The 16,745-nt window shown below is 34.3% G+C and overlaps 1 protein-coding gene across 1 annotated transcript in view; it reads right to left on the bottom strand.

The window, feature by feature from the left end:
- LOC141552188 (endogenous retrovirus group K member 6 Gag polyprotein-like) overlaps positions 1 to 16,745 on the bottom strand; it is a 78,305-nt gene that overhangs the window by 41,944 nt on the left and 19,616 nt on the right. The window contains exon 3 of the mRNA XM_074284642.1: positions 11,889 to 12,002. The gene's annotated coding sequence lies outside the window, so the exon portion shown is untranslated. The remainder of the gene's footprint in view (positions 1 to 11,888; positions 12,003 to 16,745) is intronic.

Raw genomic sequence — 16,745 nt, 5'->3', positions numbered from 1 at the left:
AAATTTCATTGTTCAGGATGAGTTCAAAAAATCTGAACTAAATGAACTAATACAAAGTAAAGTGAACAGAACCAGAAGAATGCTGTACAGACAATAAGCATTCTTCACCAATTTAGCTCTTCTTTATAGATAGCTAATATTTACAAAGTGACTATGAATAGTCAACTCAGATGTCTACAAATACCATTTGGGAGTCTCTGAAATGTCCCAGACTTTATTATAGCTAGTGTATCATTCAAATATATGAGCATTTTAGTTATTATTCACAATCATGCTATGAATTGTCTGAACTAGAATTTTTTTTGCTGAGAGTGGAGAACATCCTTGCAAAGATGTCTTTCAAGTAATCTTAAATAATTTTAAAATATGTGTAAGAATTACATTTGGTAGGAAAAAGATTTAAGCCTTTTGCTTTGCCAAATCATTGTTTACTTATATGACAATATAATAATAATATATAAGTATATAAGCCGTGGGATCACATATAGCATGGGTGATGGATTTCCAGGCCACAAAAGGCTTATGAAATCAGTTGCAAAGGCAACTGACTGGCAAGGATGAGCTGAAAGCTAGATACAACAACCTTCTAATGTTTGAATTCTGCAAGTTGATAATTTTGTAGCCCCGAGAATGAGGTTATAAATATTCAAATGACCCTTGGCAGGAAAAAAGATTCCCTACTCCTGATGTATTATAGGAAATGCAAAATAGATGAAGTTATACCCAGTAATTTCAGGATTTCAGGAGGAAGAGAACACTAGCAATTTTGGAGATGGAGGGGAGAATAAGGAGAAGCTTAGTATGAGGTGCCATATGAACTATGCTTTGGAAAAACAATAAAGACATAATAAAAAATCCCTGAGAAGATTGTTGCTTTGATATGTATAAGTGATCCTTCCATTTACACAGATTACAACTCTGCCACTGTGTTCATGAAGTGCTAATGTCTAAAACAACAAATTATCCTGAAGGCTAAGTTTCTGTGAGTCTCAGAGAATTAAAATATGTCCACTATAAGGGATCTAAAAGTCCATCTTAACCAATGTGAACTGTATATATTTCTCAGATTTAGAGTTAAAAGGGTAACCTTAGAAGCCACTAGGTCCAAATCCCTCGTTTACAAATCGTGAAAATGAAACACAGAGAAGTCAAATGGCTCGCCCTTACACTGCTAGTAAGAATGTGAAATGGGATTTGATTCAGTTTTCTAACTCCAAAACCCAGTATAATACCACACTACTTGAATTAAAAATTCTCTACAACATATCTTGAGAAATAATTACCAAACTTTTGCTTGAAGATCTGTTATTTGCAATAATAAGGAACTCTTCCAAATCTCTTTCTATGATATAAAAATGGCACAGATTCCTAAAGATAGGATCATTACTTACTTAGAAAATGCTACTGTTAATAAAAAGTTATAATAATAATAATAAAAAGAAAACCCTAGAGTTGGGAAGAAGAAAAAATTCATCTGAATACAGCAAAGTTGATGGATATAAAATAAATCCACAAGTCATCAACATTTTCATCTTGGGTCAAAAGGAAGAGCTAAAAAGCAAAACTGCATTCAAAACAACTACAAAAGTTATAATATATTTGTTATTCAGTTCTATATAAATCAAATGATCAAAAAAAATTTATAGTTAGAAAAAATGCTAATTAAATTCACAAAGAGGAACACAAAGCCCAGAATCTTAAGAGTAATAATGAAAAACTGGAAGAGCCTATCCTTGATTATAGACCACAATGTCCAAAGAAGGTCATCTGGGATGCTGAAAGGCCTCCAGATCATGTTGTATTAGAAATGATAAAGGAAATGGGTGCACTCAAAGTGTGTCTGTGTGTGTGTGTGTATAAAAATATTAAAATATAACCTGCATACCTTTTCAAATGTTATTATAATATTCTGCATTAACTTTTTTATTATAATAATGGGCCAAAAAAAAAGGTACTTATAGAAATGAACGGTTTAAAAAAATAAAATGTCACTGAACTTTATAATTTTAAATAAACCTTAAAAGAGGAAAGGGACACATTTATCCTGGTTAAAAGAGCACTCATATAATGGAGGTGGTGCCAGCTTTATTCAAGTATTGAAAGAGCTATAACATGCTACAACAGTAGTTGAAATAGAATGCTAAAAACTAATTGAAGTTTGCTCCAAAAACTGGTCCAACACTGGCAAGTCAACCTCCTACTTATATAACAGTAACAATTAAGACACAACATGAAGACCCTATTCTAGACACTGTAAAGTTGCCTATTGTACCTATTTCCTGAGTCTCTAGTTCCATTTCCTGCTATAGAGAGAAGACATTTTATTTTTAAATTTTACTTTATTCTAGATTTAATAAAAGCATTTCCATAACTTGAAAACCGAAAAAAGATAATTGTATATGAAACTGCAAATCTATTGTGTACAATTTGATACTCCTTTAATATCAATCCACATTCAGTTTCCGTACTTCTCTCCTTGAATGCAGATGTCATTTTCCCATCTCAAGTTTTTTGGAATTGGAAGATGTCACTTTAAAATTTAAATGAGGCTTGAACAGATTCCTCCTTACTCTGCTTTCATGTAATACATCATCATAACACCTTTTCAAATAATCTTTAAAACTTCCTTGTGAGAGATATAATCCCATTTTTTGGGACTTGAAGTCAAATTTTATCTTTGTCATTTACTCCCTCATGTGACTCTGGATAGTTCACTTCTCAAGTTCATTTTCTTCACTGGTAAAATGAGGGTCTGAACTAATGACCTCTAAGGTTTCCTTCTAGCTCTATGATACTATGATCAAGATGGCTAGAAAGAGGTAGACTTGTATTTGAATCCATCTCCTAATTTTTGACTTAGTATACAAATCTGCTGGATAAAGTTGTTGATTATTTATGTCTTGAGTCATTGTTCTATCTTCATAATTACATTACATTTCTTTTGAGAACAGGGATATCATCTAATCCTTTTTTTTTTGTTTGTTTGTTTGTTTTTAAATCTCCCTGTTAGTGCTTGGTGTTCCAGACATGGAACAGTCAATAAATATTGAAATTGGCTGGGAGGAACAAGAGAGAGTTATATTTTGATTTTTAAAAATCCTTCTTGAAAGCAGAAACAAAGTCAGATGAATGATCACAAATTGACTTCCTTCATTTTAAGAAAAAGTCATTAATAAATTCAAGTATTCTAGTTAAAAACTTTAAATTTTTTCTGAAATTAAACCAAAGGTGTCATATTTTGCCTATCCCTCCTTTTTCTAAGTGGGTATTCCTATATACTATTCTTTAAAGTTCTACGCATAAATATTTTAAAAGCTTCTTATAGCTATGGTTTATTAAGTGACATACACGTGTATAAATAGGATGTTTGTTGTTGAGTCACTTCAACCATGTCTGACTCTTTCTAACTCCATTTGGGGTTTTCTTAGCAAAGACACTGGAGCATTTTGCCATTTCCTTTTTCAGCTCATTTTCCAGTTGAGGAAACAGAGACAAATAAGGTTAAATATCTTGTCTGAGGCCACACTTGAACCCTGACTCAAAGGCTGTGACACCCAATTGCTCTCTATATATTATACATAGTTTTGGTTTATGAAAGGACAAATATAGACCATAGTACATTCTATAGTGTGTGTATATATGTATTATTATATATGTACATCTATATGTATGTATATATATACATACATACATGGAACCTCTCAAAAATCCTGTACTACAGCTAGAAAAGATACTATAACATCCATTTAATAGAGGAAACAATTGAAACATAGGTAGTAAGTGATGAAGCCATCATTTTTAACACAGAACTTCCTATTCCAAATTCAATACTCTTTTCACTACTTCCAGGCAAGCTGGATCTGGTATACTTCAACATTCCAATTCCAAACAACAGTGTTTACTCCCAGAACAATAGCATAGTATAAAGTTTGTTGTAATCAAAGAGCACTGGACTAGAAGTCAGGAGATCTGTAGTTTAGTCCCAGATATAATACAAGTTAGTTGCATGACCTTTAAATCACATTTAAAGGAAATCATGCTATTTGGACAAAAGGAATTCTAAATCCACTCACAAAGGTCAAAAAATAGAGGTGGCTGGGTGGTTCAGTGGAGAGTGCTGGATTTGGGAGTCAGGGAGACTGGACAAAGAATGCCTCAGATAGCTGGTGATCCTGGGCAAGTTCCTTGTTTGCCCTAGTTCTCTCAATGGTGAAATGAGGATATTCAGCACCTGTCTCACAGATCCTAAGTAAAGCTTAGCACAGTGCCTGGCACAAAGATAAATGTTTATTCTCCTTTTTTTCTACTCTCCATGTTACAGATGAGTTAATTGAGGTAATTTATCTAAAGATCAGAGAGGTTAAGTGACTTGACCAAGAGAACAATGCCAAGAAAACCAAGAGAAAAGAGTAAATGGGGGAGGGGAGGGGAAGGGGGAAGACCTAACAGCATTAAATGCCACAGAAAGGTGAAGAATAAGGACTGAGATAAAACTAATAGACTTGGCAAATAGAGAGTTCACTGATAATGTAAATTACTCTCTTAAAAATTAAGTGAGGAATAAAGGAAAAATGAAGAGATTTCAGAAACTGGGAACCTCAGAAGCACTACGGTACCCTCCATGGCAACAAAGTAAAAAAGAAGGCTGGGACTGAAAAACATGGTAAGTCATTCTGACGCCTGCTCAATGTTTGCTTCTCACTTTCCCATTAAACCATTCAAAATAAGAAGGCATAGAAAAAAGAATTGAGGTAAAGGGATAGATGCTGCCTTGGCCTGCAGAACTACTGATTCATTATCCAAGAAGGTGGATACAGGAATTTCTCCTGCTTAGCTGTGGGTGCCAGGACTGGCTTTGGTTACATAATGCTTTAAGGTTTGTAAAGCACTTTAAAATATTATTTCATTTGATCACCACAACCATCCTGGAAGGTTGGTGATGTTATTATACCCTTTTTACAGATTAGGAAACTTGGGAAAGTAGCTAAGTGACTTGATCAGGGTCATACAACTCTATCCACTTACCTGACTCAGTAGAGCAAAAAGCTAAGGATACCTGGACCACAGAATGCTAGGAGGAGACTAGGCAGGCAGACCCTAAAAATGTTGTGAAGAATTTTAAATGCCAAAGAAAATAATTTATGGTTGATTCTAGTAGAAAGTGGAAACCATTTAAGAGTTTACTGAGGAGGAGAATGACAAGGAAGCTTTGTTGAAAAGGGATTCTAGTAGATCTGAGATAGGTAGAAAAACAGGATTCTACTGCACTACCCTAAATGAAAAGTGATGACAGCCTAGAGTACATAGGAAGAGTTTTCTATTAAAGATGACATAAAAGTAGAAATAACAAAATCTGGCAACTGATTGTCTAGGTGGATTGAATGAGACTACAGATTATATACCATTTTATGGGCATGAATCCCTTCCCTTTCTGTCCTATCATCTCTTGTGTCTTGTTTATTTGGTCCTGTTTGATTCTTCATGACTATTTTTTTGATGAAGTTTTCTTGGCAAAGACACTAGATTGGTTTGCCACTATGTTCTCTAGGGCATTAAGGCAAATAGAGGTTCACTAACTTGCCTAGTCACAAAGCTTATGTCTGAAGCCACAACTGAAGTCAAGACTTTGCTGACTCCAAGTTAGCACTTTACCCACCAAATCACCTAGCTGCCCCAAATCTTATGCTTCGCCAAACCTCAATTCCAGAGCAAATCTAACATTTATGCCTTCTCTATTTTATATGGTACTGCAAAGTGCTACAAGAAGACTTAAAGCCGCATTTCCTCTTCCCTATCAGACCTGTCCTTGCTCCAAATCTTTTGTCTCCTTCAGACCCTCTCCTACCCCTCTTCTCTGTAATTCCATACCAGAAGAGCCCACTCATCTTTGACTAACAAGAGATCATTTGCTAATAATTCCTTACTCTTTATCTCAAAACTTGAGACCCACACTACTCTATCACTCTGGTCCAATGTCTGAAGAAACGTTAGCACCTCTATTTTTCTTATTCTTTTTTTTTTTTATTTTTTTTTTTTTAAAGCATTGGGGTCAGAACTGTATCTTTGAACCTATCTCCTCTGACAGGCTGTCCCTTCCTCTCATAACTGCTCCTCTTTCCCTACTTTTTAATCTCTCCTTATCCACTGGTCCCTGTCCTGCTGCCTCTAAAGTTACTCAGATGTCCCTAGGATTAAAAAGCCTTCAATAACCCTACTATCTATTCCATCAAATTCCTGACCCCATCTCTCTCCTTCACAAGCTCTTTAAAAAGTTAACCTCATTGGTCACCTTCTGTTCATCTTGACTTTCACTAACTTCTCAAACTTGTAATCTTGCTTCTGATCTCCAATTAAGCTAACCACCAAATCCTATGGTCCTTACTCAGTTCTTCTGTTTTTGACCTTTTGACATTGACCACCCTTCTTCTCTCACCCCTCTAGGTTGTCACAGCACTGCTCTCAGGGTTTTCTTCCCCTAACAATGTAGCAGATATTTAGCAATCTCTGCTGAATTCATGAACAATGTCCCATCCAGTTAACTGTGGGTATGCCCAAGGCTCTAGTTAAGAGTCCTCTTCTCTCAGTATCTTTCCCCTACTACTAATGCCTTCTCTCTGAGACTACCACTATATTTTGAACATATATAGCTGTTTGTATATGCTGTGCCCCTCCTTAGAATCTAAGTTCCTTCAGAGTAATACCGTGTCTTTCTTTCCCCAGTACTTAACAAATGAATCTTGTTACTGGCTTTCCCTTCTCATCTCCATCTTCTGACTTCCCCATCTTTTTCAAGTTTCAGTTAAAATGCTATCTCTTTATCACTACACACCTGTCATATTGGCTAAGATGACAGGAACAAATAATGATGAATGTTGGAGGGGATGTGGGAAAACTGGGACTAATACATTGTTGCTGGAGTTGTGAAAGAATCCGGCCATTTTGGAGAGCAATCTGGAACTATGCCCAAAAAGTTATCAAACTGTGCGTGCCCTTTGATCCAGCAGTGCTACTACTGGGCTTATATCCCAAAGAAATACTAAAGAGGGGAAAGGGACCTGTATGTGCCAAAATGTTTGTAGCAGCTCTTTTCCTAGTGGCTAGAAACTGGAAGTTGAATGGATGTCCATCAATTGGAGAATGGTTGGGTAAATTATGGTATATGAAGGCTATGGAATATTATTGCTCTGTAAGAAATGACCAGCAGGATGAATTCAGAAAGGCTTGGAGAGACTTGCATGAACTGATGCTGAGTGAAATGAGCAGAACCAGAAGATCACTATACACTTCAACAATAATACTGTATGAAGATGTATTCTGATGGAAGTGGATATCTTCAACATAAAGAAGATCCAACTCACTTCCAGCTGATCAATGATGGACAGAAACAACTACACCCAGAGAAGGAACACTGGGAATTGAATGTAAAATATTAGCACTACTGTCTATCTACCAGGTATAAGTAACCTTCGGAATCCAATACTTAACGTGCAACAAGAAAATTGGATTTACACACATATATTATATCTAGGTTTCTGGACAATTGGGAAAAGAAGCACAAAAGTTCATTGAGGAAAATAATTCCTTAAAAAATATAACTAAGCAAATAGAAGCTAATTACCATGAGAAATCAAGATACAATAAAGCAAAAACAAAAAATGGGGGAAAAAAAGAAAAAAAAAATCAAAATATCTAATTGGAAAAAAAAAAAAAAACTACCCTGGAAAATAGATCCAGGAGAGATAATTTAAACATTATTGGTCTACCTGAAAGTTATGATCAAAAAAAAAAAAAAAAAAAAAAGAGTCTAGACATCATCTTTTAAGAAATTATGAAGGAAAAAACGATCCTGATATTCAGAGAGTAAAATAGAAACTGGAAAGAATCCATAGATCACCTTCTAAAAGAAATCCCAAAATTAAAACTCTCAGGAATATCGTAGCCAGATTCTGGAACCCCCATGTCAAGGAGAATATATTGCAAGGTTCCAGAAAAAAACAATTTAAATATAGTGAGCCATAATCAAGATGACACAAGATTTAGTAGCTTCTACATTAAAGGACTGGAGGGCTTGGAATATGATATTCAGGAGAGCAATGGAACTAGGATTGCAACCAAGAATCATTTACCTAGCAAAACAGTATAATTCTTCAGTACAATAGATCATTCAATGAAACAGAGAATTTTCAAACATTCATGACGAAAAGACCAGACTTAATGGAAAATTTGATTTTCAAATACAGGACTTTGGAGAAGTATAAGGAGGTAATTGGGAAGGTGATATCGTAAGGGACTTATTAATAAGGTTTATTTTTTTACATTCCTACAGAGGAGGGTGATACTTATAACTCATTAGGACATTCTCATTATGGCAATTAGAAGTGAATCTTACTCTATCAGATTTATCATAAAGAGGAAATAACATACATACGCAATAGGGATATAGAAATCTATCTTCTCCTGAGGAAAATAGGAAGGGAATGGGAAATGAGAAAAGGAGGGTAGGGTAAAAAAAGAGAGGGCATATTGGAGGAGGGAATGCTCAGTAGCAAAACACTTTTGAGGAGGAACGGGGTGCAAGGAGAATAAATGGGGAGTAAATACAATTAGCAATATTAAGTGTAAAAAAATATTTTTTTTGAAGTTTCTCTGAGGCTTCATTTTTCAAACAGAGGGAACTGGGTTAAATCTATAAAAAATAGGAGCCATGCTCCAATTAACAAATGATTAAAACACATGATCTGTACCCAAAAGACTGCAAATTCATACATAACCTTTGACATAAAAACCACTAGTAGGAATGAATACCAAGAGAGATTCAGAAAAAAAAAAAAAAACAGAATTAAAAAAAGAAAAATAACCTATATGTATAAATAAAAACATTTTCATAATTCATAGCAGTTTTCTTCTAAGGACCAAAAAAATTAGAAATTGAGGGAATGCAACTCAATTGGAGACTGGCTCAATAAACTGTGGTATGTATTTGTGATGGAATATTATTTATTTCTGGGAAATGATGAGCAGGATGCTCTCAGGAAAAACAAAACAAAAGAAAACAAAAAACACCAAAAAAAAAAAAAAATCATGGAAAATCCTCCATGAACAAAGTGAAATGTACTGAATACAAAATAAGAGCAATGTTCTGGGATGAAAATGACTTTGCTCTTCTCAATAGTATAATGATCCACAACTACTCTGAAGGACTTAGGATGAAAAAAATCTTATTTATACCCAGAGAAAGAATTGATTGTGTCTGAACACAGATTCTCTGTTTCTCTCTCTTAAACTTAATTTTTCTTGATGGTTTTTATTGTTGTTGGGGTAGAAGATCTATGTTTCCTTTCATAGCTTAACTTATGTGGAAATAATTTTGCATAACTTCACAGGTGGTTTCTTAATTGAGGATGGGGATAGGAGAAAGAAACTAGAACTCAAAAATCTTAACATGTGAAAAAATTGTTTTAAATGTGAGAAAAATATTAAATAAATTTTAAAATTCATTTAAAGAGGCATAATAAGTACATATGAAATTAAATGATAATAGGTCAAAGTTCTGAAGGAATGGACATCAATGAAAGATAAAGGAATCAAAGAAGACTTTCCTGAGTCTTTATGAATGTTATATGAATGAGCTAAAACTTTAAAAGTGTAGGCACAATTCAGAAAGAAAGAAGGGAAGATAAGGTAGGGATCAGGGCAACAGGAAAAAAAGGTTTGGATAAGAACGTCTTGGGAGAAGATAAAGTTAACATTTGGGGAGTAATGAAAAGACTAGATCAAGCAAGGCTGGATTATGGGAGACCACATATAGAACAGAAAGAAATATAGACTTGATGACAGGAAAAAACAAAAACCACTAATGATTTGACAAAATAAGATATTATGAAAACAGAATTTAGGGAAAGAGAAATCTGGGAATGGTATACAGAATAAAGTGTAGATGGAATCTAGCTTTAACTTTTTTTTTTTTACATTAATCTAGGTCAGTGGTCCTCAAATTTTTTAAATAGGGGGGGCCAGTTCACTGTCCCTCAGACTCTTGGAGGGCCGGACTACAGTAAAAACAAAAAGGCACACTCGGTCTCCACCCCTCAGCCCATTTGCCATAACCCAGCAGGCGCATAAACGTCCTCAGCAGGCCACATTTGGCCTGTGGGCCGTAGTTTGAAAACCCCTGGACTCTAGGTAAAAGGTGAGGAAGATTTGAACTAAGATAGTAAAAAAAAGTAGAGAAGTAGAGATATTTTGACAGATAATATGAGCAAGACTTGATAATTGCTAGAATGTAGTGGATAAATGTGAAGTCGAGATCAAAGATAACAGGAGATTGGCTTAAATTTGTACTAATTATTGAATGCAAACTGATTAAATATCAGTTTATAACAACTTGCTTTTAATAATTTGCTTCTCATTTAAAAGTGGGACACTGAAAAAAAATTCTGGTAAAGGTTTCTAGTAAATTGGATTTAAACTAATCAAGATCTTAATGTAATTTTATAAGAAGATCCTCCCCTAAAGTGCTTCTGCCCAACTGTTATGTGGGGAGAAAAAAAAAAAAAAAAAAGCTCATATTAAAAGCAAGCAAATTGACAACACAAACAAACAAACAAAAAAAAAGGCTAAAAGTTCAATAATGAGAAGAAAGGAAACACTACTAGGGAAAAGAAGAAAAAAATTAAAATAATCTAATATGGAAGAGTTTAATCCTAAAGGGAACAAAAATACAAAACAAAGAAGTCTGAGTCACTGAGAAAACATAAAGGAAAGAAATTAAAATTTATGCTAACAGTATTTAATGTAAAATTTCTAAATATTAAAGAATAAATATATAGACTGAGAAGTAGAGAGTAGGAAATTTCTGATTTCCTACTACTACAATTGAAAGAACGACTTTGACAAAACCCAGGTTATTCCTACTATAATAATAACTCAAAAATTCAAGTTGTTAACTATGACACTAATGGGAAGAAATGGTATTTTAAATGAGAAAAAAACCAATAAGCTCAATAATCAACAACATTTCAGAAAATGCAGTAATTTCAAAGTGAAATCAGAACTTTCAGGGGACAGGAGAAGAAAAAACCCTCACTAGTCAATAAAAAATACTAGCATATACACATTCTTTTTAGTACAGAATTATTATAACTTGGAAGTTAGAAAATCTGACTTTAGATTTCAGCTTTGCTGAAGTAAGTTACCTTGTAAAGGTTACCTTGACAAGTAAAATTTCAAGTTAAGTTATCTTGAATCAGTTACTTTATCTCTAAATTTCAAATGGGGCTAAACCAACCTTCACTATGGTCCTGTCTTACAGAGAACCAGGTAAATGAGCTGTTGTTATTACCACATATAGAATTTAAAGATTCTGTAATTCATATGATCTTAGGAATTATATTTAAGCATAACAAGATATAGGTAGTATTTCACCATAAAATTGATTATACTTGTTACATACATATACAAGATATGGATAGTTTTTTCATTATACAAGGTAATAAAATGTGTGTTAGAAATCCACTTAACATTTTCAAAAGTATATATACCCAACTACAATCATGCATAATTCAATCCTTTAACTATTCTTTAGAGATATTTAAAGAAAATCTATTCAGTGTAACCTTATTACTTCTTGGACCTTCAATTAACTGCTCAAGCTGTTCTCACTACAATGAAACCTTTTCAAGGTGGCTCAGCCACTTTTTGGTGTCCACTTATTACTCCACATGCTCAATGGCCACACCCTTTGTAAAACTGTCTTGGCAGATGGGTAGATAAATTGACAGACCTCAAATCCTGGAGGAATTAGGGAGGTATCTACCCCAAGCATATGAACATTACTCCTAGTGGAAAAGGTGGGTGAGAATAATTTATTCTAAGAGTCATGAAGTCACCTGAAGCAGGCACTGGGGAGCATTCAGAACTTGGTCAGACAGCAGAGGCCATCCACTGCAGCCCAGGCCATAGCCAGTCATCCTCACTTGTCTTGCCACTGGACTCCGATGACCCTAGAAGAGAGAGTGATACTGATGACTCCATGCAACTCTGCCTTACTAAAATCCAATTTATGCACAAATCAAGCAGCGCCTCTCCCCCCATGTCATCAGAACTCTCCAAAACAAAGGCTGAACAACAAGACATTGGTCATCTTAAGCTGGGACTACCACAAAGATTTAACTGTTCTATAAAAGCTTCATAAAATGAAAAAAGCAGTGACTATAGTCAGAGAAATGAAGTTCAAATCCTCCATAGCTTACTTCATGTATATGATCCTGGCAAGTCACTCAACATCTTTTGACCACAAGAGTAGCCTCTGAGGGCCCCTTCAGGCCTAAATCTATGATCTGAGAATCTCCCATTTGTCAAAGTAATTTTTCATAAGCACAATTCTGACCGTATCAACTCCCTAACTCAATAAACATTAGTGGCTTCCTATATAGTTTCTAGGATAAAATCCAAATTCCTTTGTTTGGCATGATGCCTAGGCACAAAGTAAAAGTTGAATAAATGCTTTTATCTGTTTAGCTTTTAATACCCTTTGTAACTTGGCCCCAACCTATCTTTCTTGACTCTTTATTGCTAACCTCCCCCCACCACACATTCTAGTCCCCCTCTGTGTCTGCACTAGTTCTGTCTCAAAGAATCCCTGATCTAGCACCACCTTTTCCACAAAGCCTTTCCCACTTCTCCTCCCCTTTTATTTATTCTCTACCTAGTAGCCCTAATGAATAAAGTTCCTGAGAAGAGATTTTCTTTTTCTATGTAGACCCAGTATTTAGTACAGCCCCTAAAGTAAAATTTCAAAAGTTCTTATTTAATTGTCATTAAATGACAAATACAGATGTTTCTGTCTTCAAGGAGATCCTGTGTAAATCCGATAGTTTTTTAATCTATGGAATATAGGTTTTCTCCCTTTGGGATAGGATTCTTCACATCTTTTCTTTGAATTCTTTTCTGGAATCATAGTATAGCAGAATATTCAAGGGTTCTAGTTTGGGCCCTTTACACTCTCAGCAATTTTATAAGTTCAACTACATGATAAAATGAGATAATTTTAAAGCTTTTAACACAAAGCCTGGTAATAGAAAGTATATAAATGCTCATTTCTTTCCCTTCTTATATAAGTAACTCTACTATCTACATATCCATCCCCCCAGTCTCACCTCTGAATTTTAGTCCTACATCATTACCTGCCTATCATCAAACATCTTCAATTAAGCATAGGGCATTTGAAATAAGATAAAGAGAGAACTTATATTTTCCTTCAACATGTCACCTCTTATTAACATTCCTATTTTTGTTGAGGGCACCACCTTCCTTAAAGTCACTCAAATTTGCAACCGTGAAGTGACTCCTTAGCTTTTCTTTCTCTTTCATACCCAATGTTGTCAAATCTTGCTGATTTTACTAAGAGAAGATGTCTTGAATCAGTCCATTTCGCTTTACCCTACATAGCCAACATCTTAGTTTATCATTATCTCTTATCTGAATTGAATTATACTAACACTCTTTCTTCTAACTAATCCTAAAGTCTCTCTCCTCCCTAATAATCTATTCTCCACATAGCTGCCAAAATGATATTCCTAAACAAGTCTGGCTATATTCGTTTTCTCTTTAACAATCTCTAAAGAGTAGCTTCCTCTTTCTTATCTAACAGATACGATAAACCTCTTTTTGTTTTGCAAGGCCTTCACAATCCGGTTGCAGTCTAATTTGCAAGTGTTTTTACTTATGACCCTCCTTAATGCATTCTACAAAGCAGCCAAACTCATCTATCCTTTTCTATACTATCTTTTTCTGTAATGTCTGTAATGAGCTCTCTCTTCACCTATATCTTATATCTACTGGAATTCCTTCTCATATCATTGTCATTGTTCAGTTGTGACCAACTCTTCATGAGTCTCATGCAATCCATGGGATTTGTTTGACACTCACTTTACCATTTTTTCTCTTCCAGTGGATTAAGGTAAACACAGATTAAGTGATTTACCCAAGGTGCACAGCTAAAACCAGATTTGGATTCAGGTCTTGCCAAAGATAGGTCCAGCCCTCCCTCCACTGAGCCACCCAGCTGACTCTCCTAGAACTTCTACAATCTTCATTTGATATAGAAGTCTAACCTAATCCCAATCAATTACCAGGACTCCCCCCATTCCTGGTATTACTTTGCATATATTTTGTGTTTAATTTTCTATATGTATATTACTTTGTCCTCTTCTTCCTCCCCAATCTTTTCTTCAATAAAATTAAACTTCTTCTCAATGGCAGAAACCATTTTATTTTTATCTTATCATGCTTGAAATTTTAGAACATTGCCTTTTGCATAGTAGGCACTTTAAAAATGCTTACAAATGCTGCTCAAAAAGACAATGTGGTTATTTTCTTGTTTTCACCACCATGTGTTGGAGAGCTGCTATTCTGTTCATTTAAATAACATAAGTAGGGCTGTCCTACTTGAAATATATTCTGCATTCTGAATTTCTTCAAAAAATAGTGGGCTCATGAGCGTTAATACATCCCCAAACTAGATCCTATAATGATTAATTGATCCCCAGTTATTCTGTACATGATATTTAATTTTATAATTATACAAATTTAGAAACAAACAAAAGCTATTATCAATGGCAAAATTGTAACATAGAAAAGTACAGAAAGAAGGTATTATTACATTTGTTAATGATGGGGTACAATCACTTTGGCACTCAACTCTGGCTTACCTCTTTCACTGTGAGTGGTTCAAGACAGCCTATCTTTTTGTGAAAAGTTCCCCCTTCCCCATAATCCTATACCACAATCTATTCAAAATAGAAAACATACAATTCACTTTTTTTTTGTTTTTTAAATTAAACTAATGTCTCCATTCAAATTCTGAACACCTAGCTGCCATCATCAGTCTCAGATGTGACTCAGGGGATGGATAATATATTAAACCACCAAAACTGGATCTGTGCTAACAAAACCTGAGGTCACATAATGAAGCCTCAAGAATTTATCACCTAATATTCTTTGTATTACATGTCATAGTCAAAAATTTCAATTTTATTTCTCTCTAAATGCATTTTTTTTTAACCACCTTAAAGACATACTTTAGAAGAGAAAAGAAACTTTGCAATTTTGGTAAGATTAAGAGTTTAGAATCAAATCAATTTTATTTAGAAAACACAAACATAGTATTTGAATATTTTTTGTATGAGAAAAGTAAATTTAATATTCTTTATGCACTTTCAGTTGTCAGTAAGCCAACAACGTCTAAACAAAATTTTAATCAAACTTCATTAACACAAAATTACTTTTGGGTAAAAAGAATAAAACACTTACTCTATGGGTAATTTTTACATTTTGCAGAAAATTATAAGGTACTGAAAGAGGAACTCTTAGAAATAAAATACTGACTCCTACCTAATTATAGCACTGCTACCTGACCTGCCTCTCCTTAGAATGCAATTGTGGGGGGGCTTATTTTAAGATTTGGAACATGTTCATTAGAATCTACAATGAAAACGTCTACTTTCTTCAGGAATAATGATTCACAAAAGACTGAAAAATATTGAAAAAGTTAGCAAGACATGCCATTTCCATAAAACATTTTTTCCAAAATTATGAAATTTGCAATATTCTTTAAGAGAGGGAAGGTAAAATTTACCTATTCTTAAACTGGATTAAAATAACAGATTTAACAATACTACATTGAATATCTCGTTAAAACTAGATATACTATTATCAGTAATATCAAATAAATCAGAGACTTACTCTGCCACCAGTAAGAGTTGTTAACCACACCCAAGGTCCTACACAAAGGAATAATAGAAATTCTAAGAACAGGTTTTGCTAGCCAAATATAAATTCAGTCTGTTTTGATAGCTTCCAGGGCCTTCAGGCCTGGAATCTGTTACTAGCTCATAAATTGTTACATTATTGTTACAAAAGATGGGAAATGTCATTAGTTTTGTTTCTACATATTACAAACAATTCACTCTTCAGTGGAATGGTTTCATGAAATAGTGTATCTCAAAAATTCACCATTTAATTACCATTCTTCTAACAAAGCCCCACTATGAACTTTACCAAACTAGTCCATTTCTAACCTTAGCCTTCAGTTCACAGACATACAATCCGTTATCAGGCCCATAGAAGATCTTCTATTTTACAATCAGCAAAAACCTGAGGATTGTTGACATGAAATTGGGGAACGGTCACCTCCATGTCAAGCTGAGACATCAAAGTAAAACTTAAATGGAGATCCTGAGACAACAATAACTAAAAACAACACTCACCAAGACGGGCAAAATATATTTATCCATGGACCCTGTCTGGTTATGTATAGAGACCCCATAACCAAAGCAACATTTATCCATGCACACACTAAATGAACAAGCTAATCTCACTTTAATTGCTAAAATTCTCATTTTGTTAATTCTCTATAGATATGAACAGCTCCAATGCTGACAGTTTTCAGAATGCAAAGTTTAAAGTTAATTTTAAAATATATTAAAAGACAAAAAGCTGAAGCTTGTGTAGTCTTGATACTCTAAAAAATGCATGCTTATTTTTAACTCTTAGTTCAATAAATTCCTGTCTCTCATCTTTTGAGTTAAGGCAAAGAAATAATTGCCACTATTTAGGTAAAATACTTAACTTCTGTGAGTTGCAGTTGCTAATTCAGATCTGCTTGAAGTAAGAAAGCTAGAATTGGATAACCTTGAGATTTCTTCTTAGTTCTAGACTTATTCCAACTTTTACACTTAATTTCT

This window comes from Sminthopsis crassicaudata, chromosome 1 (genome assembly GCF_048593235.1).
Source record: "Sminthopsis crassicaudata isolate SCR6 chromosome 1, ASM4859323v1, whole genome shotgun sequence".
In the NCBI taxonomy this organism is placed as follows: domain Eukaryota; kingdom Metazoa; phylum Chordata; class Mammalia; order Dasyuromorphia; family Dasyuridae; genus Sminthopsis; species Sminthopsis crassicaudata.
Note: the sequence above shows the minus strand (reverse complement) of the source record. Positions and strands in the feature narration are given on the sequence as shown.